At 36.2% G+C, this 26,865-nt stretch overlaps 1 long non-coding RNA gene across 1 annotated transcript in view; it reads right to left on the bottom strand.

Moving 5' to 3' along the window:
• LOC118763157 overlaps nt 1–18,367 on the bottom strand; it is a 22,111-nt gene extending 3,744 nt beyond the window's left edge. Inside the window, exons 1-2 of the long non-coding RNA XR_004998917.1 lie at nt 18,336–18,367; nt 4,143–4,150 (exon numbers count right to left, since the gene is read on the bottom strand). This is a non-coding gene — a long non-coding RNA (uncharacterized LOC118763157). The remainder of the gene's footprint in view (nt 1–4,142; nt 4,151–18,335) is intronic.
• Nucleotides 18,368–26,865: the final 8,498 nt, after the last annotated feature.

A 26,865-nucleotide genomic window follows, 5' to 3' on the forward strand; every position in this document is an offset into this window, starting at 1 on the left:
GGTGTGCCGCCTGAGGGACAATTCGTGGAAGATTTTGTGTTCCTCTTTTTTAAAGGAAAAAAGGTGGAAAGCACTATAAGAAAAGTGAGAAAGAGAGGACGTTGGGAGGTAATCCAGTCCTGTACGGAGAACCCCGAGTGGCCTTCGCAGTTAGCTGCGGGGGTCGTGGGAAGGGTTGATCTACACAGGATCGTGGGTTCCTGCCCAGCGGACTCCTTCGAGATTATACCTCTGGATACCGGCCTGACCAGCGGGTATTGCCTCAATGAGGCAAGAGCAATGGTCGGCCGGGTCACATAGGCGGTGTAACATCCTTGTAACATGTGGAAGAGGAGGTTTATTGCCTCCTCTAAAATTTGTAAAATTTGTAATTCAATGTTAATTCAAACATTTTTGCAACAGGTTGAAGAGGAGGTTTATTGCTTCCTCTAAAATTTGTAATTTGTAATCATTGTATTAAATGTAATTATTGAACATTGTTTTAGAGAAGCGAGAGTCGGCGGGCGCTTTTTGACTTCTCCCATCACCATCTTCATCCACCACCACCATCATCCATTAATGTCCTTGTCCAGCCCGTAGCTACTCTGTGTGCTGCCCTAGTGGAAAAATTGTTGAAATAAAGTAGCTTGCTAACACACATGCACAGTTAGTCAGTTGCTTCCTGTTCAGCCAGAGTGGACGCGAGTCAACCAGCTCCGTCCAATTAAAGAAAAAAGACCAAAAACGGAAAGTTGTCGAGGTAAGTGATTTTGTTTATTGTGAGTTGGGCATAATTTATTGCGTGCCAATTATTATTTCAGTAAGTTGTGTCCAACTCTGAGACAATTCGCCTGCTCTCGGCGGCTGCCGTTTTTGTGTTCATTGAAAAAAAAAGAAAAAACAGTGGAGGGGCGTATCCTCGGAATTCAATACAGTTACTGTTAAAATTACCGTTGGCGGTAGCCAGTGCTGTGTTTGGGTTTGTTGAATTTATTCCCTTGTCAGAGTACTTCGCAAGAAAATTATAAAAATAAGCCACTATTGGATTACCTTTCGGACCCATTTTTGTGGAGGTTGTGTTGCAGTTGCGGCGTTCCAGGTTCAACCCAGGCCGGGAGTACCGCAAGGCCAGAATATTTTTGCTGTGTTTTTTCTGTTTATTAACTTTCTTTTGAACTTCATTTAACCCCCCCCCCCTTTTGTTTTTTTTCTTTATTGCGACTTTCCGTTGATTTCTTCCCTTCTGTTGTGCTTTCTCCTTTTTGTTTTTTCAAAAATCTATCAAATTTTATTTGGACTTTTGAACTTTTTTCTTCTTGCTTTTTGAGTTTAATTTGAATATATTTAAAAAAAAACATGGCAATGAAAAATAACAAAATTTTGGAATGGGAAATCATACCACCTAAAAAGTGGTTAAAAGACCGTGAAGATAGGACGGTGGTGTTGAGAACCTACTCCAAGGCACTCGACACCATCGCCCTATTCGAAAAGACGGCAATTGAAAAGGAGTTGGAAGAGTATTTGCCAACAATTAAATTCATTTCCAGGGGTGTCAAATATGCAACGGTGTGATTGCTATTTGACACCCCTGAAGAGGCTTGCAAATTTGCTAGCAAACCCCTGGAGGGTAAGGAAATCTTATTCCTGCCCACGTACAAAAAAAAAAGAAATTGATGAAAGCTTGGATTTGCGGGCTGCCACCCGACATAGAACCCGAGTGGATAGAGGAGACTATCCGCCGGGGTCTGGGTGGCAGCGAAACTAAGCTCCTTAATGTAAAAGTTCTTCCTGCGGCTGCTTGGGTTGGGTCAAAAGCAATTTTGACCCTGTGGACCCAATCAGCCAATCTGGTTCTTCCAGATTTTTTGAAAATGGCCGGGTGCAGGTACCCGGTGATGCTTGAGGGTCGCCCCCCTAAGTGTCATCGGTGCTTGGAGTCCGGCCACATAAGAAGAACTGTCCTCGGGAACAAAATAGGATCCCGGAACAGTTAAGTAAAACCCCTCTAGAAGAGGGAACGGTAACGGCCGAGAAAGCAGAGGACTCCTCAAACAGAGGCCGAAAGAGGAAGGTGAGCAACAATGGGTGCTCACCAAAGGATAATAGGGATGAGGAGAGGAAGGCGAATCTTCCAGCCACGGAGGAGACGCACCCTCCCTCAGTTGAAAAGGGAAAAAAAAAGAAAAAGAGGAAGAAAACGGGACATTACCGGCTGTCAGTGTAGCACCGGAATGTCCCGGAACTACGTCGGTTGGGGTTGTGCCACCGACAAGAGAAGGAATACCGTTGGCGGGAACTGTGCCGCCAACGAAAGAACTGAACGTATTGGTCCTCTTCTATAGAGGAGGAGAAATTGAAAAAAAAAATGATGGAAGAGCACCAGAAGGGAGCACCTTTAGCCTTCACACAGGACCCCGAATGGCCTCCGCAGATAGCTGTGGAGGCCGTGACGTTCGACGTAACGCTTGGGCTAAAGGAGCTCAATGAAGATTATAGCTTGGTCCCGGGCGACGCGAACTCGGAACTTGATTACGTTCTGAGGGAGGCGTGGTTGATGGTGGAGGGCGCGGGCACAAGCTATTTCGAGGACGATATGTAATTATTGAACTGTTAGTATTAATAATGGACTGCTAAGTCCAAAAATTGAAAAATTGTAAGAGGTTTAATACCTCGTTTTGTATTTTTATTAATAATGGACTGCTAAGTCCAAAAATTGGAAAAATTGTAAGAGGTTTAATACCTCGTTTTGTGTTTATCTTTAAAAAGAACAATGTTTTAGAGAAGCGAAAGTCGGCGGGCGTTTTTTGTCTTCTCCCATCCTTATCATCTGTCTTTCATTATCATTCACTTCATTAATGTCCTCGTCCAGCCCGCAAAGCTAACTTAATCTGTGTACTGCCTTTATGGCAAATGTTTTGAAATAAAGTAGCTTGCTAACCAACCACATGGTTCCGGGTTCAGTCCCACTGCGTGGCATCTTGGGCAAGTGTCTTCTGCTATAGCCCCGGGCCGACCAATGCCTTGTGAGTGGATTTGGTAGACGGAAACTGAAAGAAGCCTGTCGTATATATGTATATATATGTGTGTGTATATGTGTTTGTGCGTGTGTGTTTGTGCCCCTAGCATTGCTTGACAACCGATGCTGGTGTGTTTACGTCCCCGTCACTTAGCGGTTCGGCAAAAGAGACCGATAGAATAAGTACTGGGCTTACAAAGAATAAGTTCCGGGGTCGATTTACTCGACTAAAGGCGGTGCTCCAGCATGGTCGCAGTCAAATGACTGAAACAAGTAAAAGAGTAAAAAGAGTAAAAGAGTATATAACCAGGTAAATAAAAAAAAGTAATACAAAAATACACAACGCGTGCCCTGACAGTCTCTTATCTTAAGGGAGATAATTAGTTCCCGATCAATTCAAGTGGGAGTGAAAGTTTGAATTTTAAATCAAAGAATGATGAAGGTGCAAGAATGTATTTCTATTTTATGTTAGTTTCTTTCTCACACATAAACACATCAAAATTTCTAGTCGTAGATACATAGATAGATCATTGAAACTCAGAATTTATTACACGGAGATGAGCACACAAGTATGGTGTATTGAATTATGAGTAGTTTTTATCGTGGATTTAAGTTGATTTTTTTTGTTTCCATTTGGTACATTTTCTGTTCTATTTTGCTCTTAATACTTCCTCTCCACCTTCGCCTTTTTTTTTGTTTTACTTCTCTTATCTACTTTGCTATTTTTGTTAATATACGTCTCTGAAGCACCTGGTGACCTTTCCACTTTCTATCTATCTCGTTGTTAACATTGCATATTAAAAAAATAGGCCCACTTTTTGTACGCAAATCGTAAGTACGTACGCGTAAGTTTGTTAGAACGTGTACATAAACACACACACACACACACACACACACACACATATATATATACATATGTATGTACACACACACACGCGCGTATATATATATATATATATATGTACACACACGTATGTATGTATGTATGTATGTATGTATGTATGTATGTATGTATGTATGTATGTATGTATGTATGTTGTCTGCATATATGCAGAGCCGGATTAAGGCCAACTGACGCCCAAAGCACATCCCTATAATGGCCACTCACCCCGACCCTTCCGTTGTCTAACTGACAAGGTATTAAGACATAACAATCTCTAAGTGAGAAATAATAGATTAAAAATATAGTTTTCTTCCTGGACATACCTCGGGCCAAACTCGATAACTGTTTTAAGTCCCAGACTTTTAAGAAACTGTTTAACATAACATATCATCAAGCATATAAGCAAATCATTAACTCAATAATACAATTAACTAATACAATAGGAAAAATGCAAGTTTTGTACACTTATTCTTTATTCAATAAATCGTGTCATTATAACAGAAACACACACACACAAATTCATATGTATTTCTAGATTTAATTCGTTTCAGTCATTCGACTGCGGCCATGCTGGAGTACCGCCTTGAAGCGTCTAGTCGAATAAATCGGCCCCAGTACTTACTATTATTATTATCATTATTTTTTGGCCTGTTACTTATTCTTTCGGCTCTTTTTGCAGAACTGCCGAGTTATTTGGATATAAACAAACCAACATCAGTTGTCAAGCGGTGGTGGAGGACAAAGACACTCGCACACACACACAAGTACACATACATACACATATCTAATTACGCATACATACACATATACCCCTACACACCCACATGCACACACACGCATACACATACATATATACGACGGTCTTCTCTCAGTTGGTCGGTCCGAGTCAATAGTAGATGAGACATAAAGAGGAAAAAACAATTTTTAGTGAGGAAATATAACTATTTCTATACGATATTAATCATGTTTAATTGCATTAAACATGGCTTCTGGCCTTAAAAGTATATATGTGACTCAAAAAACTTAAAATAAAATCCTTGTTGTTGCATATTTATAAAACTTCATCGAAACTTTAAAAAGTGCACCCTTACCTACTATTGCACTTGTACAGTTTTGACCGAATTCTCAGAACTCTTCTCCCATAACAAATCTCCTCTCATATTTTGCAGAGACAAGGCATCCAACTTGTCTCGTGCTATTTGTTGTGCAAGGATTTTTAATAATTCAAATGTGACGCCAAAGCTATCTCACGTTTGTGCCATACACTGGAACAACGGGAAATGAAGTGTCTTACTCAAGGTTTCATATATGCATACACACACGCACGCATATACCTATACATAAATATATATACATATACATATATATGTATATGCATATATGCATACGCATACATACAAGTATGTGTGTGTGTATGTATATATGTATGTACGTATGCTTATGTTGGTTTGTGGTGTGTGAGATGAATGAGAGGATTACTGAGAATATAGAGAATATAATATTTTGCATTGGAAATGGAACTGAGATTGTCTCGTGACTCTAGTTTCATGACACTGCGATCTTCAGGTGAGAACTCTTATAACTCAGTATTGGTGGTGTATTTATATACTTTTGTGTTAGAGGTTAATGCTTCTATTTGTTCACCGGTTACTTTTCCTCTTGATAGATTATGCAGTGTTTTTCTCGTCTCTCTACTGGTGGATTATGCACTTTTGTAATGTCATTAAATTGCTTCGAATTGCTGAGCCGCTGATAGTGTAGTTTTCTTTATCGTATATATATATATATGTGTGTGTGTGTGTGTGTGTGTGTGTGTGTGTGTGTGTGTGTGCGTGCGTGTGTGTGTGTGTGCGTGCGTGCGTGTGTGCGTGCGTGTGTGTGTGTGTGTGTGTGTGTGTGTGTGCGCGTGCGCTCGCATTTGTTTGTAAAGAGCATCAACAGGAATCGCAGCAGCTATAAATACAGCAACAACTGCAACAACAACAATTACTGGATCTATATTCAAAGTCTAAAAATGAGGTAAGTTTGTTTTCGCCAGACGGCATTTCAAACTCGATTAATGAACTCACTTATAACCCAGAGGAGGTTATAATTTTTGCATCGTACTACAGATGGAACGAGGAGATTTTTTAATCAAGATTGCAAATCATGGTCGGACGAACCAAAAGTGAGATCGTTATTGCGAAAATTAGCTCCGTTAGAGCATGAACGTTACTGTAATTTCACATTGCCCCCAAAACACAATGAAATTTGTTTTATAGAAACAATAGAATTACTGCCTAACATATTCGGTGATAAAACTTCTCTATTTAACACTCGAATGGAGTGTTGGAATATAACGAAAAAATAAAATGATGATTTTATCACATACACAGGAACAGTCAATAGGATGTGTGAAAGTTTCAAACTTACACCTGAATGTTCAAATGTCTTATTTTCGTACAAGGCCTTACAGCAAGCGAAGCTACAGAAATTCGGGCAAGAACAAGCGAACCAAGATCCTACATTACTGTCCGTGGCAGACGAATGTCAAAGGATGGTAAACCTGAAACACGATGTAGAATAAATACAAGAAAAAGATTCCTCAAAAATACAGATATGCCGACCAGAAAAAAGTACAACCAAAAAAGAGCGTCACGTCCTAATCCATGTTATGGATGTGGGGGCATACATTTCAGAAAAGACTGCCCATTTAAAAATCAAAAATGTTACAGTTGCAAAAGATTTGGTTACAAGAGTCATATTGCAGAACAAAATTACGAAGGTCAAACGTTAAAAATCCTAAAGTGCTCTCAGCAGAAACAAAGATCGACTCCAAATAAGAAAATTCGTACACATAAAAATAAATGAGATACATATTAAACATCAATTGGATACTGGAAGTGATATTTCAAAAATAAATATGGACACATGGAAGAAAATAGGAAAGTCTATGTTGAGAAAAACAGCGAAATCTGCTCGTAGAATGACAAATTACGTTTCATTGGCGAAATGTGGACTAATGTCACATTTCGAGGGAAAATATGCAAAGCAACAGTCTTTGTTGTTAAAAATGCAACCGATCTGTCTGGTACCGATTGAATAGAATTATTCGATTTATAGGATCTCCCCATAAATCTCTATTGTAAAAACGTAAATGGCTGTCCCTCTGAAAACAATTCGTCTGAAGAGTTAAAGAAAAAAAATTTAAAAACTGTTTCCGCAAGTACTCTCGGACAAAATAGGCCTATGCTCGGAAACTGAGAACCCCTGGTCCAGGATACATATTGACTATGCTGGACCAGTGAACGGCACCTACTATCTAATCGTTGTGAATAGCTATACAGAGTGGCCAAAGATATGCAGATGTTATAAACCCACAGCAAAGACAACAATAAAGTTCCTACTCGAGTTATTTGCTCGATACGGAGTTCCAGACACATTTGCTCAGATAATGGAACGCTATTCACGGGATATGAATTAAGAAATTTCTGTAAAATACATGCCATAAAGCACATTTTTACCCCGCCCTACCACCCAAAGTCAAATGGGCAGGCGGAAAGGTTTATCAACACGTTCAAAAGATCTCTAAGTAAAGTTAGGAAGTAGCTAGATAATGACGAGGCACCTACGAAATTTTGAGAGTATATAGAATAATGCCAAATCCAAATACTAATTCAGAAAAGTTAGCAGCAGAGTTAATGTTCTCGTGTAAAATAAAATCGATCTTCGATAAATTATTGCCAGGAAAAATACATATAAAGGAAAGACAAAAAAAAAAAAAAATTTGAAGAGAATAAAAGAAATATTACAAAACATTTCGAAGTAGGAGATAAAGTTTATTCAAAAAATTACAAAAATGGTAAAGAAGGTTGGGAGGATGGCTGTGTAATCAAAAGATTAAGTAATGTGATGTATTTAATTAAAGGACAACATTCAGAACATAAGAGACACCTTAACCAGTTAAAGATGATACATACAGAAGGACCAAGGGCAATACCAATGGAAGTCTTCTATGATATGCCAGCACCGAGTGATATTGAACCCCGTAGAGCTAGCTTCAGAAAACGAAAACACTGAATATCTGGAAGCAATACCTTAGCGAAAAAGATATTAAAAAGAAAAAAAAAACACTCAGAGTGCCAACAAGAATGCTTAGTACAATGAAAAAGAAAAGTGGTGTGTGCAACGAACAATGCTACCTTAAAAGCCAGGCAACCCCTAAGATACAACAGCTATGAAAAAAGAGGGAGAGGTACTGGAAAGAAAAACAAATATAAAAGTAATTCCACTTTCTCACAGTAATCAAAATCTCAAAAAGGGGAGATGTGATTGTGAGTTAGACTGCGGGAGATAGACTTGTCCGAGTAAAGTATAGATAGTAACGATCCGAGTGGGTTCGAAGGTTCAGAGTTCGGAGTCGAGTAAAGTTCGTGTTAGTTCGCAGTGAAGTCAGAAGGTGTCGGCTGGTTAGTTCACAAGGAATATTAATTGTTGGTTCGTAAAGAGATTTGTTAGTTCATTACATTGCTTTTACTGTTGTCTTATTGTACGTAACAGATTACGATACAACACATACATACATACATACATACATACATACATACATACATACATACATACGTACATGCATACATGTTAATGTCTCCATCTTCACAGATGATTGCTGTTTCCTAGTACTTCCTCGTTGTCAAAGGTATGTCTGACTTTCCATCCATGACCCCTCGGGTGACTATTCACTCCCCTTGTAGATTCGCATTGTTTGGAGCATAGATACAGAAGAAATTTGTAACTTATTGTGTGCTTCCAACTGGTTGTGTCTGAACACGTCACCACTTTCCATTGCTATAGGACATTCAGTAGATTGAATGACGAATATGGTCACCATTAAGTGACAATTGTACGTGACCGGATTATAGTGATAAACGTTTGTATCACACAAATACCACTCTCTGAGTCTCTGTGTTTAGTACCGAGTGACAGATAGAAACGAGATGATATGAAGCTGCAGGCATTACATCTGTGTGTCCCTCTTCTAGAAGGATGCTGCAACAACAACTAGGGCCCCCTCACTCTTGGAGTCTTGCTACACGCCCTGACACCAACCAAGAGCATTTCTGCTCTCCTGCGCTGAGATGGATTGTCACCTCATATGCTAATTAGCTGCATATCCGGTAGTGGGGCTCTGTTTAAAGAGTTCCAGAGTTCTGAGGAGTGTGAAACCACCTTTTATACATTATTGTTTTCAGGTGTACTCTGACTCAGAACAGTAGAACCTGTCAGAAACCCAAATAGTAGTTAGCACACACACACACATACACGATGGCTGTTTACTCGTGATGGATTACCGTTGTCCATGCAAAATGTCAGCAATGTTTGATGCCTTCCTACTTGAGCGGAAAATTGCCTCGCAATTGCAATTTTCCTAAAGTTTTAGGTCCAATAAGACTTGCACAACACCTCACAGACCCTCTCCACCCTATAAACATGGTCTAGGGACAAGCTAGGGTGAGATATCCATCTATCTGTCCGTCCGCCCATCCATCCATCCATCCATCCATCCATCCATCACCCCCACATACGTACGTATATTCATTCATATTACGACTGAAGTCTGTCAGATGAATTCTAACTTCTATTCAATTGAGGAAGGGTATATTATGTTATAAAGATATATATTCTACACAATAATTCATCGCATCGACTGTAACATAAACATTCTCACAATAAGGTGTGCATGGTTTTCAACTGTACCAAAGTGAAAAGGATTTAAACAGGACAAACCCGCGGTACTTTCATTTATTAAATCAATAGGTTCATCATATTCTGTTCAAACAGAATATGATGAAAGAGTGGTTAACACACCTTTTTGTGTATCAGTGACTACTTTGCTCAATACCAGTTCATATAAGAAAATAAGATGCAATTTGTAAAAGACTTGGTTACTATTTCTGGCAACGTGTTTGGCAATCATTTTTTACGAAGCTCTTCAGTGAATATCAAAATTATGATAGCAAGATGTGTTTTGAAAAAGACCTAGCTACTATCTCTAGCAAGTCATAGGCTCTCCCTTTGGTATACAACAAGTTAGTTTGTCATCAGAGGCGATAAATAATTCCATACGCAACATTTCGCTGAATATTTAAATACACAGGAGACTGCTACAATCCAATGTGCTTTGAAGACCTCTGATTATTTGTTTGTTTTTCATTTATAATTTCGATAATATTTAATGTTTAATTTCTTCATATTTGTATTGAATTAATTTCTTCATATTTATAATAAATCTATTTCCTCGTGTTTGTATTAAATCAAATTCTCCATTGTGTTTTCTGTTGTCTTTTCTGTTTATCAATAGAAACTCGCTGTTTGAAGAACTCTCGCATTGTCACAATCTGTTTGGCCGACGTTTTGACTATTATGTGACTTGCTTTGGGTTCTTAAGGAATTGCTATGTCTATATGTATGTATGTGTGTATGTATGTATGTATGTATGTATGTATGTATGTATGTATGTATGTATGCATATATGTATGTATACTTGGATACATGTATATATGCATATATGTATGCATACTTGGATACATGTATATATGCATGTATAAATACATGTGTGTGTATCAGTATCTGTCACTCCTGGATGAGACTGGGGGCGAGTTGTTTCGCCCCTCTATGACTTTCAGGTGTTTTAATACCCAGTACCCTGAGGGAGCACTGTGTGAAGAAGCAAAATACATACATTGAGCATGTGCAGTCGATAATGTTACAAACACTGACGCTGCTTTTTATCCGTAATTGAATTTAAGCTGATGTATGCATCGTCATGACATACCAGAAAATGGTTCTTACACTATTTGTATATACTCATAGACGGCTGATTCAGTTCGTCCCCGTTTGATTCAGGTACTTGATGTTGATAAACCACAAAAATGTCGAAATGTCGGTATCTATTACTCCTGAATGGAATCGGTGGCAAGTTCTTTCGACTTTTTATGACTTTCAGGGGTTTTAACATCCAGTATTACAAGGAAATCGTCCCCAAAACGCTACACCGCAGCGAATCGGCGAACAAGAAAGCTCATACATTGGGTTTGTGCAGTCGATTGTATACACACACATATATACTCACACACACACACACATACATATTTTCTTTTATTCTTTTTAGACATTTGACTGCGGCCATGCTGGAGCACCGTCTTAAAGGAGTTTTAGTCGAAGAAATCGAACCCAGGACTTATTCTTTGTAAGCCTAGCTAGTTGAGGAAGGGAAAGAAAGGCGGGTGTGAAGAATACGTAGCTTTAAGGAGAGAGGTGATAGGTGACTTTTCTGCTTTCCATCACACACAAATTTTCAAATTTGGTATATTGCAATAATTGTCAACGTTAAATCCGATTTTGTTAATTATTTGTTCCAGAAAAATTGCAGAAAAATGTTACTGCGGTTTAAAGTTTAATCAATTTTACCTAATCAAGATTTGGAAGATGGCATTTTCTGCATGATAGCTACCACAAAATGAAAACAAAATCATTACGAGGAGGAATTTTTATTAAACAAACGAAAGCAAAGCATTACGACGCCCGAAGTTGTAAGAACTTCTGAAGTTTCAATAAGTTTTAATGAATAAGGTCATGCAAAACGTTCGAAGAGATATGTAAATAATTTAAAAAGGAAAAGAATCCTCAACGAAGTTTTTTATGCCAAAAATTGCACAAATCTGCCCTGATCAAGAGGTCTATCTGTTGGGGAAGGCATGGTATGACATAGCATAAGCAAAAATTTATATAAGACATTCTATTGTAAAAACTGCCCGAAAGGCTCTTCAGCTAGCGTGTATATATGCATACATATATATATAGCAAAAATTTAGATTCAGATGAATTAGGTACTTGAGGCACCAGAATTTAGTACGGAATTATCCATACAGTTTCAAAAAAAGGTGATTAAAATCAAAATAAGCAAAAGGATATCTAGAGGTAAAGCAGTACGATCGTTTCAAGCGACTCCACTTAATTGAACAATGCACCCATTACATCAAATTAAAAAGTGTTCCACCCTCCAGACCTTAGTATTTATAAGGGCCTTTATGTAAGTAGCCCTTCTAATTAAGTACCCCTAAGAAACTATAATATCATGTAAGGATTAACACTAATAACTTTTAAAACCTATAATATACCTCAAGATTAATTTGTCCTATAACATCGATATTCCTGTAGCTAATACCAGGTATACATTTTTATTGATACAAACTAAATAAGTAAATATACAATTTTTAGTTTAAATACTTAAATTATTATACATTTTCTATAAATCTTCTCTATTGATGTTAATAAGGTATATATACTTTATCATGGTTTTAGTGATTAAGCTATTTTATTCCTTCTCTATGGTGTTCTACCCTACCTGATCATTTTATTATTTTATAATAGCCTCTATAAAATAAACTTAATTTTTGTACCCCTATAAATTCATATTTAGCTTATATAAAACAATACTGGTATCTTCACAACTTATAATAACCTGCTTAGATTATAATTTACTTAATATATAGTTAGTATGTTCTTTTGCCTCAGTACTTCTTTATCAAATACCAGTAAATGCCAATGATCAATCTTCATAGATACCACCTAATAAGTTAGTATTTAAGTATATAATATGTATAAATATTAAACTATTTCTATGTAATTTCTTTTCCTCCCTCTATTGTGGTAAACTTTGGTATATACTCAAAAGTATTCAAAAAGTTTTTATCCAATTGTCATAATATTCTTCTTAATAATCTTCTGAATAACCCTAGATTTTATCTTTATACAGTATGGCAATATTGTTTAAAATATTCAACTATAGTACCCCATGATAAAATTTCCCCTGTATTATCATCATTGGTTTACTAGAGGCTTGTCTCTTTAATTGTCAGCTACCATCTTGATTTAAGATTTCCTTTACCAAATCTCATTATATTGCTTCAAATTAATCTTGATAGTTTTATGACTATACCCACTATGATTTCTGCCGACTCCCTCACTCCCTTTCCTAACAGACACTGCTCCTTGTTCTTTGGCCTTATATTTTGATATACAGATTTGATAAACAAGACTATAAATTAAAACTGACTCCAAAAAACAGTGACTAGCTAGATCTCTAACAAGTCTTTCTTCCCGATAGCTTCTAAGCTGAAGTGAAGACAGCATGTTCTTTGTCTATCTCCTTATCTTCTTGGAGGTTTTAGGTAAAATTATATTAATGTGTCCATCTATTTTAAGTCAATTTAATTCTATGTATTTACGCAGCTGAGGATTGCTCTGCATTTAAATCGATATCATGGTCGCATTGTTCAATTCAATGGAGTCGCTTGAAACGATCGTACTGCATTACCTCTTGATATCCTGTTGCTTATTTTGATTATATATATGTACTGAAGGTACAAGAGTGAAAAGAAAGCATAAATGGATTAAGATAGATATTAAGTTTGATGTTTTAGACTGGCTTGATGTTAGAGAAAAAATATCAGCTACATTGCCAAAGCATTAAAGCTTGCAACGTTTATAAGAGCAGTACGTGACAATAGAGAGAACTGCTCGAAACATTTTTTCATAGATGCAATTTGATGCTTTAAATGGGTTTATGAATCGCAGATCTGACTCAACATATATTGATAAGCATAATGCCAATTAAAGAAGTCCTAACGGTTTGTATGACGATTTGCAGGAAAGGAGTGTGAAACTTCTATTGAAAAACATTTTTCCAGAAACTAAAGGCTCTTTTGAAGGTTTAAGAAGCTCTTGAACTTGCACAACATAAAAATGACTTTTGAAGCAGCCAGTGCTGATATAAAAGCTGCTCCTAAGTCTCCCGAGAAGCTGCAGAAGAATGATTGCTGAAGGAGGTTATAGATCAGATAAGAATAACATATTGATGAAGCTCACGTCTGCTAGGACTTATATTTGTTGGGAAGAAAGATCAATACCAGGATTTAAAACATTCAAAAACCATCTGACGCTTCTTCTTGAGAGGAGAAGCCGCTGGTGATATGAAATTATAGCCCCTACTCATATATCACTCCGAAAATCAAACGTTGAACAGAAGAGTTACGCAAAGTTTAATTTGGTTCTGATTTGAAGTTCAAAGAAGGAGGGCATGGATGGACTAAGAAATCTTTTAAAGAGTGGTTTTCAGGCATTGTTTTGCTCTGCTGTAGCAAGGTACAGTGATAGACATAATATTTCCAACATAGCATTGCTTTTTTTCGACAGCACACTCAGCCATCCAGTAAACATAAATGAGCTTTCTGATAATGTGAGAGTAAAATATATCCTCAAGAATTCAACTTCTTTGTTCCAGCTAATGTATCAAGGTATGATAGCTAACTATGAGGGATATTATTTTTTTGAATTTACAAATAACTTGAGAAAGCAATTAACAGCGAGGAAAAACCGACAGTCAAGCAAACCAACGTGAGCCTTCACTTGTAGTTGATATTTTGTTCTGATCGAACAGGCGTAGCTAAAAAATGTCTGGCCATAATCTTACGGTCCTTATGCATAATATCCAACAACGCATTATGAAGTGTATTCTCTATTTTCTTTAAGGAATTCCTAATGCGATTCTACTATTTTTTATTATCTTTTTTTTGTTTAAGGTGATTTATGATAATATTCTCGTTGGGAAACTAAAGAATGATGGCATGGAGCAAGGTTATAATAATTACGGAGTATCTAGTGTGACAAGATTTAAAAAAAAAATAAAAGAAGATAAAAGAAAATTAATAAATAAGCCAAACTGATGTGATGACATTTGAACAGTGAATACGAAGAATGTGGAAGCGGAACTCAAAGCAGCTGAACATTTCTGGAATTGTTTCTGAAAGAGATAACGATGTTGCAAGAAACATATATCATTTTGGTAGGTGCTCCCGAAAAAATTTAAAACAGACAACTCACTAAAATAAAACAAACAACACAAAACAAAACAAAAATACACATATAACATTGTTATCCTGCATCTGTTTGAATCAACTCCCGTTTCTATGTGCCTGAGTTTCCTTCTATCTAGATGTCTGACTCTCTCTCTCTCTCTCTCTCTCTCTCTCTCTCTCTCTCTTCTCTCTCTCTCTCTCTCTCTCTCTCTCTTTGTCTCTCGATTTCTCTAACTCTCTCTCTGACTGTCTTTTATCTATATCACATTCGCTCATACATGTACATGCACGTACGCGCACATGTGTATATGAATGTGTGCGTGTGCACGTGTGTGCAAAATATATATGATATAAATCTATGTATGAGCACGTATGTGTGTCTACTTTTTTTATATATAAGTATATACTTATGTATACTTATGTATACTTATGTATTATATATATATATTATATATATATTATATATATATTATATATATATATATATATATAATATTAGGGAATAAATCCAAATTTACAGGGAAAAATCAGATTTAGGATTAAATCCAATTTTATAGTAAAATATTATATAATATAATATTATATAATATAATATAATATAATATATAATATAATTCGAGACAAAACCACTACTTTGCAAAACAAACAAGGAAAGACTTAATCAATACATAAAAATCTTTTAATATAAAGAAATTATATTATATATATATATATATATAGATATATATATATATATATATATCTATATATATATATATTATATATATATATATATATAATATTAGGGAATAAATCCAAATTTACAGGGAAAAATCAGATTTAGGATTAAATCCAATTTTATAGTAAAATATTATATAATATAATATTATATAATATAATATAATATAATATATAATATAATTCGAGACAAAACCACTACTTTGCAAAACAAACAAGGAAAGACTTAATCAATACATAAAAATCTTTTAATATAAAGAAATTATATTATATATATATATATATATATATATATATATATATATATATATATATATATATATATATATATATATATATATATATACATATATATATACACATAATATCAATAATATATATATGCATATATACATACGTATATGTACATACGTAGTATATATATATATGCATATGTGGGCACAGGACGTCATGAAGCGTGTACAAGAAAAAATACGAAGTACGAGTACATGGAATATGAACTATTTTTTCGAACAACGAAAGACACAAAAGGAAAACAAAACAAACAACATAAAGAATTACCCTTCATCAGTTGTTGGCTGTTTTTCTACTCTCGTATTTCGAGCATTTAACAATTATATATACTTTCGATAAAACAGTTGCTCCCGTAAAGCAAATTGAATAAAATCTGGGATTTTGCAGAGGGTCAAAATTGGTAACAGAAACAGGACAGTGAAAAGAAACAGGAAGGGCTGCTAAGCCTAAACGAGGTTGTGGTGGCGAACGTGTAAATCAAGCTTGCACAGAAGACAGACAAGAACACGTCTTCTTTGTTCCAGCTACAATGGAGAGAAGAATAAAACACAAGTTAGAAGAAATAAAGATGGCCGATAGTTACGTTGGAGCCAAGTGTGCACGGAAGGAGGAGAGGGGGAGAGAGAGTGACAGAGTAATAGGATAAAATAGTGGGAGAAAAGGTGGTGAAAAAATAAGAGAGAGAAAGAAAAAACCGAAAGAGTAAAAAGATCGTATAGAGTGCGCATCAGAATTATTAAGATAAAACTTACTTGGAACAGGATGCATGACGTTAAATCATATAGTATTATAAATTATATATATATATATATATATATATATATATATATATATATATATATATATATATGTATATACATACACACACACGTGTGTGTGTTGGGGGCTTCGTGTGTGTGTGTGTGAAAAGATAACTGAATAAATACGTATGAGTGTATATCTACGTATATATAAATAAATATGCACACACACATACACACAAACACACGGAGACATTCACATACATATTCATTCCTACATGATATATAGAAAAGCAGGAATATATGAGTGTAATTCTCTGTATGTGTTAGGCTTATGCATCCGTACAAACGCAGACGAACTAAACGCATGCACATTTTCAAATCCGTGCTTTAGTGAATCGAAAAGGAGTGATGTTTCATCAGGACAATGTGCGACCCCACACTGCAAAGATCGCATCACAGAAGATCGAAGATCTTGGTTGGGAAAAAGATTTCTCATCCACCTTATTCTGCCGACCTTGCTCCTTCAGACTACCATTTGTTTCGTAGTTTACAGAATCATTTGGGGGCCATAACTTTCGCAAGCCAGGATGAGGTTGAAACTGACATTTCAGAGTTCTTGAAGTCACAGATAATCAGAGAAAGTACATTGATGATTAAATTTCAATTAAATATAACATTTGATATCACTTGTTTTCTTTATTCAAAATTCGAACAGAACTTATGGGATGACCTGATAATACACTTGAATGTTGTTCATACACGTGTCTTCGTCCTTTGTTATTCTACAAATTTCAACTATATATATATATATATATATATATATATATATATATATGCGATGGTTTTTGATAAGCAGAGTCGATTTTTACAAATTTGTAAATAGTATTTTACAAGCTCAAAGCTTATAAGCGTCGCACGCGCCCGGGAAAACCTACTTTTTTTCCATCGAGGGCTTATATGCCCCATTATTAGACTGTTTTCTTTAGACATTGCACGGTGATCACTTACAACTTTTAAGCTTATAAAATAATCTATCTATCTATCTATCTATCTATCTATAAATGCGTGTGTGTATTTATACAGACAAACACATATACTCACACACACACAAACACACAAATAGTTAGATTGATTGATTCATTCATTGATAAATAGATGCCGTGGTCATTCGATTTGCTAGAAATGGCAACCAATTTCCCTTGAATTCACACTGTGCACTGTCATAAGAAAAAAAGCACATCATATATAGTCTCCTCTAACCGATTTTGCTACCTGTCACTCGCAGAAAAGACGGGATGATCAATAAAAACCTCCTCCTCCTCCCCCTCCTCCTTCTCATCGTCATCATCATCATCATCATCATCATCATCATCAACAACAAAAACAACAATATCAAGAACAACAACAGCAGCAGCAGCAGCAGCAACAACAACAACAATAATAGAAACAGTGGCAACCATCCGTTTTGTATTGGTAGAGATGAACCAACGTTACAATGAAATAATGTTTTATTGCCTGATAGTTCTCTAACTGTAATTAATTGTAAAATGGTCAGTAATTCAACTGAACTATATCAATCCCTTAGTAATTTCTCTTCTAGCAAATGTCCTCGTCAACACATATTCCTGATCGCTCCACTGATTTCCAACTCGTAATCTTTTAATATAGCTTTAGATATTTGTTTTCTTTTGCCACAGATTCCTGACATTTTGTGACATTTCCCTTGTGATACACCGCCATACATATATCGTTTACATGTTTCAGTCTGTAACTGCGACCACGCACGGGCACTGTCTTGAGGTAGTAACTGTTTCAAATTTCGACACGAGGCCAGTAATTTTAAAGGAGTGGGTAAGTCGGTTACATCGATCCTGCTGTTCAGCCGGTATTTGCTTTATCGAACTTGAAAAGAAGAGCAAAGTCGACCTCAGTGGAATTTGGACCTAGAAAGTAAAGAGCCGAAAGAAATACTGAGAAAAATTTTATCCGGCAGTCTTTACGATTCTCTCAGCTCACCGCCTTAACAAAAACAATAATAATTCTTTCTACTATAGGCACATGGCTTGAAATTTTTGGAGACGAGGTTAGTCGATTGTATCGACCCCAGCGCTCAATTGGTACTTAATTTGTCAATCACAAAATGATAAAAGGCAAAGTTGACCTCGGCAGCATTTGAACTCGGAACATCAAGTCGGAAGAAATGCCGCCGAGGTATTTTGTCCGACGTGCTAAACATTCTTTCAACTCACTGCCTAAAAACGTTTTCTGATATTTGCATAAAGACATCAATATTTTTTAGCAAGTAAGGAAAGTCATTTACATCGACCTCAGTGTTCAACTGGTACTTATTTTGTCGACTGCATAAGGAGGAAGAACTAAGTTGATCTCTGCGAAATATAAATCCAGATTGTAAAGAGCCTGAAGAAATACCACTAAGCATTTTATCTGACTCACTCACGACTCTACAGCACGCCGCATATTTGTATCCCTCCACACTCGATCTCACAAAGTAATCCTTGGTTTTCAGAAATTTTTCCTCAAAAGTCAAATTGTTAGTCATGATATTATCAAGGTGTTCAAACGAGTTGCTATAAGAATTTCAAATTATCTTTCTCCATCTTATTGCCATTATTTAAACTGAATCTTAATGGCTGCAGTATCTTTGTGTATTCTGCTCACACATAACTCTCACTCTCTGTCCCCCAACCCTCTCTCCGTTTTTCTTCTCCTTTCCCTCTCTCTCGTTCACCCATACAGAAATAGACTGACATTCACAATCAGTAAAATTGATCACCAGATTGATGACGTGGGAAGGTTATTGACTCTTGATATTTGATTTATTTATGTGCACAAGTCCGCATAATTATGTAGGAATGCATGCAATACACACACACATATACATACACACACACACACACACACATACATACATACATATATATATATATATATTATATATATATATATATGCGTATGCATATATACATATGTATTTATATATATATATGTGTATATATATATATATATAGATAAATAGATAGATAGGTACATATATATATGCATATATGTAAGGTACACACAAACACATACACATCTACATATATATACATATGTAATTAAGTGTATGTGTGTGCCCGCATACATATGTATACATATGCGAACATAAATAAAAGTATTTAACACATTTAGTAAAGTTAATAATAATAATAATAATAATAATAATAATAATAATAATAATAATAATAATAATAATAATAAAAATGACGACGACGACGATGATGATGATGATGATGATGATTTAATGAAATTTTTCAACGTCGTATCTGATTCTCACGTGACCGTTTTACGAACGATTCGTTCGTGATGAATAGCGCTACAGCAAAACTCGGAGTAACAAAGGCAAAAACTTTAGTATTAAGAAATGCTCATATGCACACACACACTCATATATACATATCTATATCTATCTATGCATATATATTTGTATGTATGTAGATATATATATCTATCTATATATATATATATATATACATACATACCTGCATACATATATAAATATACATGTATGTGTGTTCATGCATGTGCAAATATTTGTAAATGCATATAGATACATGTATATATACATACATACATATATATATATATATATATATATATATATATATATATATATATATATATATACATATGAATAATGTTGTACATCTAATGGCGCAAATAGCTATACGTAAAAACAGAATACACAGTGATATATTATATACTCGCTCTCAAATACGCCTGCCAGTAAATCAAACAGTGTATTTAGATATATATGCAATCAAATATCCACATGTAATAGTTATTTACACATGGATACAGATACAGACGTACCTCCACACACACGCACACATATACACACACACATACTCATGCTGGCGTTGATGTCATACTTTATAAATACATGTGTAGAACTCACAACACATATACTCATACACATGCATTCTTGCACATACATTCATACATGCAAATACATGTATAAACACGCACAGCTAGAATTGTTTGCGTTTGCAAGATTAGTATATGTTTCACGTTGAATCGTATTTCAGACATAATTAACCGTGAATTATTTGTTGAATTTTTTTTTCTACTCAGCTACAATAAATTATCATAGTCTACGAGAATAAATCATGAAGCACAACTAATTTTGGGGACTGCTGTTAGTTACATTTACATAAATTCTAATAATAATTTTCTTTTTTTGTCGTTTCAAGCGCTCTAGCATAATGGTAATTACATGGAATACAATAAATCTCTCTATGTTAAGGCCACCTAACCAATGTCTCATTCTATTTCGTTAGAATAGTAGAATAATGTATATGCAGTAATCAGTATTTCAATTGATTCATTAACTGGACACAAGGCTCCTATTCTGCCAAGTGGTGGTGGAGGTGGGGAGGCGATCGATTATATCAACTCCAATATTTGAGTAGTGTAGGTTGGACCTCTTAAATCAAACAACATTGGGACCTGGTCGTTGTCGGATAACGGGAAAATAGAAATTGACTCGACTCCTAAGGGTGTCGCTATGTTAGCATAGTCTTGCCATTTCATAGCCTTTATACATACACACATATACATGTATGTCATTATTCAGTTTTATTTCAAGATTTCTTGCCAGCAGAGAAAGAGCTGGTTTCTTAGCTAGATCTAATCTAAAGCTGCTTCACTGGAATTTCAACATCATCATGGAATATTTGTATATATGTATGTATGTATGTATGTATGTATGTATGTATGTATGTATGCAATCCAAATAAGAAGGAGTAGAATAAATTTAGTAAAGTTTTAGTATTTGTTACAATCATTTCGGTGCCATTCTTCTAAAACCATTACTCGAAATTTGAAATACACAGAATTTCACGACCTACACGCGCGCGCGCGCACTCACACACAGACACACACATTCTTTTATCGACACCGGCAATGACTAAAATGAGTTTAATAACAGCATCGTGATAAGTTGTGGTTCATGTTTAGCCTCAGGTAAATGATACACAATCAAAGGCATTTCAACAGCAATTATCCTTTTTTATTTCCAGGAAGAAGACATCTACGACTGCAGAGTGCAATTTGGAGTTGTGACTGTTATTCCTAGTAAGCGAACTCTGAGCTTCTCCTGTTGGCTCGGTGTGGAAATGAATCTAGCGGCGTTGGGAAGATGTAAACCTAGCTAAACTTATACTGTACAAACAAATATTAATTTCTAATTTGTAGCCGCTGTCTCTTTAGATGTGCCACCATCATTGTCACAAGCTCTTATTTCTCTTTACTTAAACTATAATGTCTTTGTAGATAATAATCCATCCCCCAGCGTGTTGCAGCTATGAAGGGCTGTTGTCATATTGCATATGCAAGAAGTTAGACTAATATTCTGTGTAGCACCATTCTGCAACAGATGCATCTCGATCTCAACTGAGTAAAAAACAGCAACATTAAATGAAGGGCCTTGTTAAAGTACATGGTGTGACGTCCAGTCTGGGAATCCACGATCTTACGATCGTGAGCCACAGATCCCAATCACTCGACCATGCGCCTTTACTCATTGTAATACAATTACACAACACTTCTAGGATTCTGAGTGTTGTAGTTCTTTAGTTCTACGTCAGCGCTAGATGAACAGGCGGGAAGACCTCCTTCGGTCATGAATGACCATGGAATTGCAGCTAGAAAGTTTTCCTCCAAAGCACAAGTCTGGGTAAGGTTGTTTATGGAAGAGCAGTAGTCTCCCATGCATATCGGTCTCCCCTATCCACGCCAGCGATGTAATCCAAAGGAAAACCAAAGGCCGATATAGCTTGGCACCAGTAACGTCATAACTCATTTCTACAGCTGGAGCAACGCAAAATAAAGTGCCTTGCTCAAGAACACAACACATAGCTCGATCCGGGAATTGAATTCAAAACTTGACGATTGTAAGTCCTACACCCTAATTACTGAACCGGGAAGTGCGCCATCAATGACTATTCCGCATTTTCCAGGTTCAAAACGTTATTTTGAACGAAAAAAAACAAAGTTATTTGAAAGAAATATAAGTGTTATTTCTAGCAGATCGAGTGATCACACAGAGGCTTTTTGTCGGTATAATCGTATGAGATGGATGTAATTATTTAATATATTGAACGCTGAGCCGAAATGGCAGAATGGATAAACTATTGGTTTATCAGTTCATAGATCATTGATTCTAAATCGATGTTGTTTAGTGTTCCTGAATAGAACAATCGCTTTAGATCACATAAACAACTATCGGAATACGAAGCAGACCATCTGGTAATGTTTCTGTGCGCTAGACTGGCATCTCGCCTAGCCGATGTCTACATGCTCTAACTGACACAGCATGAAACAGGATCTGAACATTGGCTTTTTATATCATCATCATCATCATCATCATCATCATCATCATCATCATCATCATCATCATCATCATCATCATTATCATCATCATCATCATCATCATCGTTGTCGTCGTCATCGCCATCATTATAATCATTATTGTTGTTGTTATTATTATTGGCACCTAGAATGTCGTCAGGCGCTCACAGCCCTCTACCAGTCGGGCAATGGGATCAGTGGATGTTCCATTTTAGAAGTTTATAGAGGATTAGTGGCGGGGAAGTGCGACGACGTTCTCGGCGAGACTCTGGGCGCCGACGAGAACGAATTGGCTAGTCTGTTCCGGAGAACTTTCCGGTCGGGAACTATCATGGATAATTTCCAGATGTCCTTGGCCTGGCAGTGCTACTGGGGGCCGGTACCTGTCCGACATAAACTCTACAGGCACGGGTGTGCTGTCCGAGGTGCACGCAGAGTGACGAAACAGTTCTGCACGCCCTCGTTCAGTGTCCAGGCATTGCTGACTTGTGGGGTTATGTCGAACAGCTGCTATCACGTGTAGGAAAGATCCGTCTGTCAGCCGATTCTGCAGTGATGATCGCACCGCCACCCTCCTTCAATCGGACAGGTAAGGCAGATTTTCTTTGCCCGGTGGCTGTGGCGAAAGAAGTTGTTTGGTGGACAAAGCTGAAAGGCACAATGACAGATATATTCCTCTTTGGTAGAGCTCTCATTGACTTCTTCATGTTTTACTTGAAAGAAAATTGAGAGTGGAGAGGGAAGTGCTGTCTTCGAGTGAGTTCATTGAAAGGTGGGTGAAAGTTGCGAAAATGGCAAGAGTGGATAATACTTCTCTAAGTGTAGACCTGCGAGTCGGAGAGAAGGAATTGGAAAGAGCCCTTGATCCTGGGGTTTCAGGGAAATCTCGGACAGTGGTCTTCCCCGATTATCCCTAAAAGCCTTCCTTATCAGGAGGGTTACGTCTCTATCATCCTCCTCGCCACTTTTTGCTATGCATATGTCTATTCTTTTTCAGTATATACAGTCTTTACTTTCTTTAAATTTTTTTTTATCATTTCATTATATGTAAACCCTCTCACATTATATCTGTTTTTGTATTGTCCCCCCATCCTTCGCCCTTGCGGCAAATAAATGAAATTATTATTATTATTATCATTATTATTATTATCATTATTATTATTATTATTATCATTATTATTATTATTATTATTATTATTATTATTATTATTATTATTATTATTATTATTATTATTATTATCATCATTATTATTATTATTATTAATTATTATTATTATTATTATTATTATTATTATTATTATATTATTATTATTATTATTATTATTATTATTATTATTATTTTCCGATTGAATAGCATTTTATTTTATCTTCTGACCGGGTCTCAACCAGAAACCTAAGGCAACTACATATTTGATGGAAAGAAACTTCCTGAGAATATGGGTGGTTGATGTCAACACAATTATTTGAGTCTCACAGATTGTTGGTTTCTCAGGGATCTGGTAAAAATATTCGTCAGTACCTTTCTTGATCATTCCCAGAGCACCTACAGCAACAGGGATGGTTTTGGATTTTAATTGCTCCGTCCTACATATCTCAATCTCAAGGTCCTTATACTTCGATATTTTTCAAATTCCTTTGCTGAGATTTTTCATTCAGTAAGCACTCATATTTATTAACATGCATGTTTTTTGCTTATATCTTTGATGACGATGTCTGGTCTGTTAGTATTTATTTGCCTGTCTGTATGTTTCTATAATCCCGTAGATTGGTAACATTCTCTCCTTCAGTGACTGGCTCTTCATATCAGTTCTTAGAGTGCGGGATACCATAGTGACAGTATATTTTCCTGTGCATATATTGGCTAACTCGATAATATAAAACCAATTGGTTTTATATTATGTAGGGACAAGGACTGAGCAACCGGCAAGAATGTGGTCAATACTCTTAAGTTTGTTCTATTGTATTAAATATATTCTGCTTTTCAAATTTGACACGTTGAAATCTGTAGTGTTATTTTAGTATGTTACAAATACGTATATCCTGTGTATTTTGTGATATACCTTTTTTTAATCATTCCCAAAGCTAAAAAAGAAATCCTAGGTTAACTCGAATTTAGCTTTCAACATTATCAGACATACTTTCTCTTCTGTTAGTCTGCTATTCCTTTGCCTGCCCTGTGTATCGCACGATACACAGGACATATTGCCCTAGCGTCCATGTATTATATTTGTTGTACATTCCTTATTTGTTTCAACCTGCAGAGTAATTTGGGACTTATGAAAGGTAAGCCTTATATTACTCAGAACGTATGAATCAAGTGCTAACTGAAAGTCTGAAAACAAGCATGGATATTCAGAATAAACTTATGAAAATGCTTCGAATAGGCAAAGGATTACATCATGGGTTCACTTTTGTACGTTCTCTTTGTGTTTCTTTCTCTTGGTTTAGCTGAGATGAATGTTACTCTTTAATGATGAAGCTCATTTTTGATATCATGGTTCCTCTGATTGGAGCAGTTCATTTTCTTGGAGGTCCTTGTTATATTTAAATGTTCTTTCATTGAAATGTCTGTAACTTCGACAAGGTTTTCAGTAGATGCTTTTAACTTTGTTTTGATCGCTTCGGTTTTCTCTAGTAGAGTTAGGTAGAAGATTCCATTCGCCAATGGAAACACTCATAATAGTGGGACCAATCATTTGTAGCAATCTTATGGATTCTAGTTGCTGGATGCTAATTATGTTTTTGTGAATGGTGAGCTCAGATATGATTATCGATATATGCATTTATTGGACTTTTGTGCGGTTGAAAGAAACAAGATTGGTATGAGTGTATTGTAGGATGTTCTCCAACGATTTGAGTACCAGATATGATCAAATGTAATACAAATACTGAGGGGTAACAACACAGTTTTCATGAAATTTCTCGAGGGCGATGTAAGATGGTAGGGTCCCAGTACATCTGGTTTTATGAATGTTAATTTTGTAGTCATTAAGGAGGGAGACAGTTTCAATGTAATGCTGAAGGTTTTGTTACTGGCTGTGCTCAACATATTTGTGATGTATGTTGGAAGTGAGGGCAATAAGATAATTGGTAGCATCGGAGGAATTGACCCTCTTAGGAACAGAACACATTGTAGTGTGCTCCCGAGGATCAGAATTATATTGTAGAGAGTGAGATATTGAAATACTTGAGAATAGGGGTTAACTCTGGAGCGTATTGTTTGAATGTTGTAGAAAGAAGATTGTCAGGACTGATGGTTTGTTGGTTTGAAGTGACCGGAAGTTCTTACACACTCGACGTGATGATTTTTTGGTGGTAAGTCTAGTCGGTAGCAAACTTATCTTTGTAAGCGATTTACCTAATATGTACGAAATAGGTGCAAGTATGGCTGTGTTGTCAGAAGCTTGCTTCCCAACCACATGGTTCCAGGTTCAGTCCCACTGCGTGGCATCTTGGGCAGTTGTCTTCTACTATAACCTCGGGCCGACCAAAGTCTTGGGAGTGGATTGGATTTTGTTGACAGGAACTGAAAGAAGTTCGTCGAATATGTTTATATGTGTGTGTCTGTATATGTGCGTGCGTGTATGTGTGTGTGAGTGCGTGCGTGTATGTGCGTGTGTGTGTGTGTCTATGTTTGTCTCCACGCTATCGCTAGAAATCGATGCTGACGTGTTTATGTTCCCGTAACTTAGCGATTCACCAAAAGAGACCGATAGAATAAGTACCAGGCTTAAAGAGGATAAATCCTGGGGTCGATTTGTTCGACTAAACCCCCTTAAGGCGGTACTGCAGCATGGCCGCTCTCAAATGATTGAAACAAGTAAAAGAATAAAAGAATAGCTGGTGATTTCATGTTAACTCGGTCAGCTATCCCACAGAATATACTTAGTGATGATATCAAACTTGAATGAAGCCTGTAGCTGGAATCGA

Source organism: Octopus sinensis, linkage group LG1, assembly GCF_006345805.1.
Source record: "Octopus sinensis linkage group LG1, ASM634580v1, whole genome shotgun sequence".
Taxonomy (NCBI): domain Eukaryota; kingdom Metazoa; phylum Mollusca; class Cephalopoda; order Octopoda; family Octopodidae; genus Octopus; species Octopus sinensis.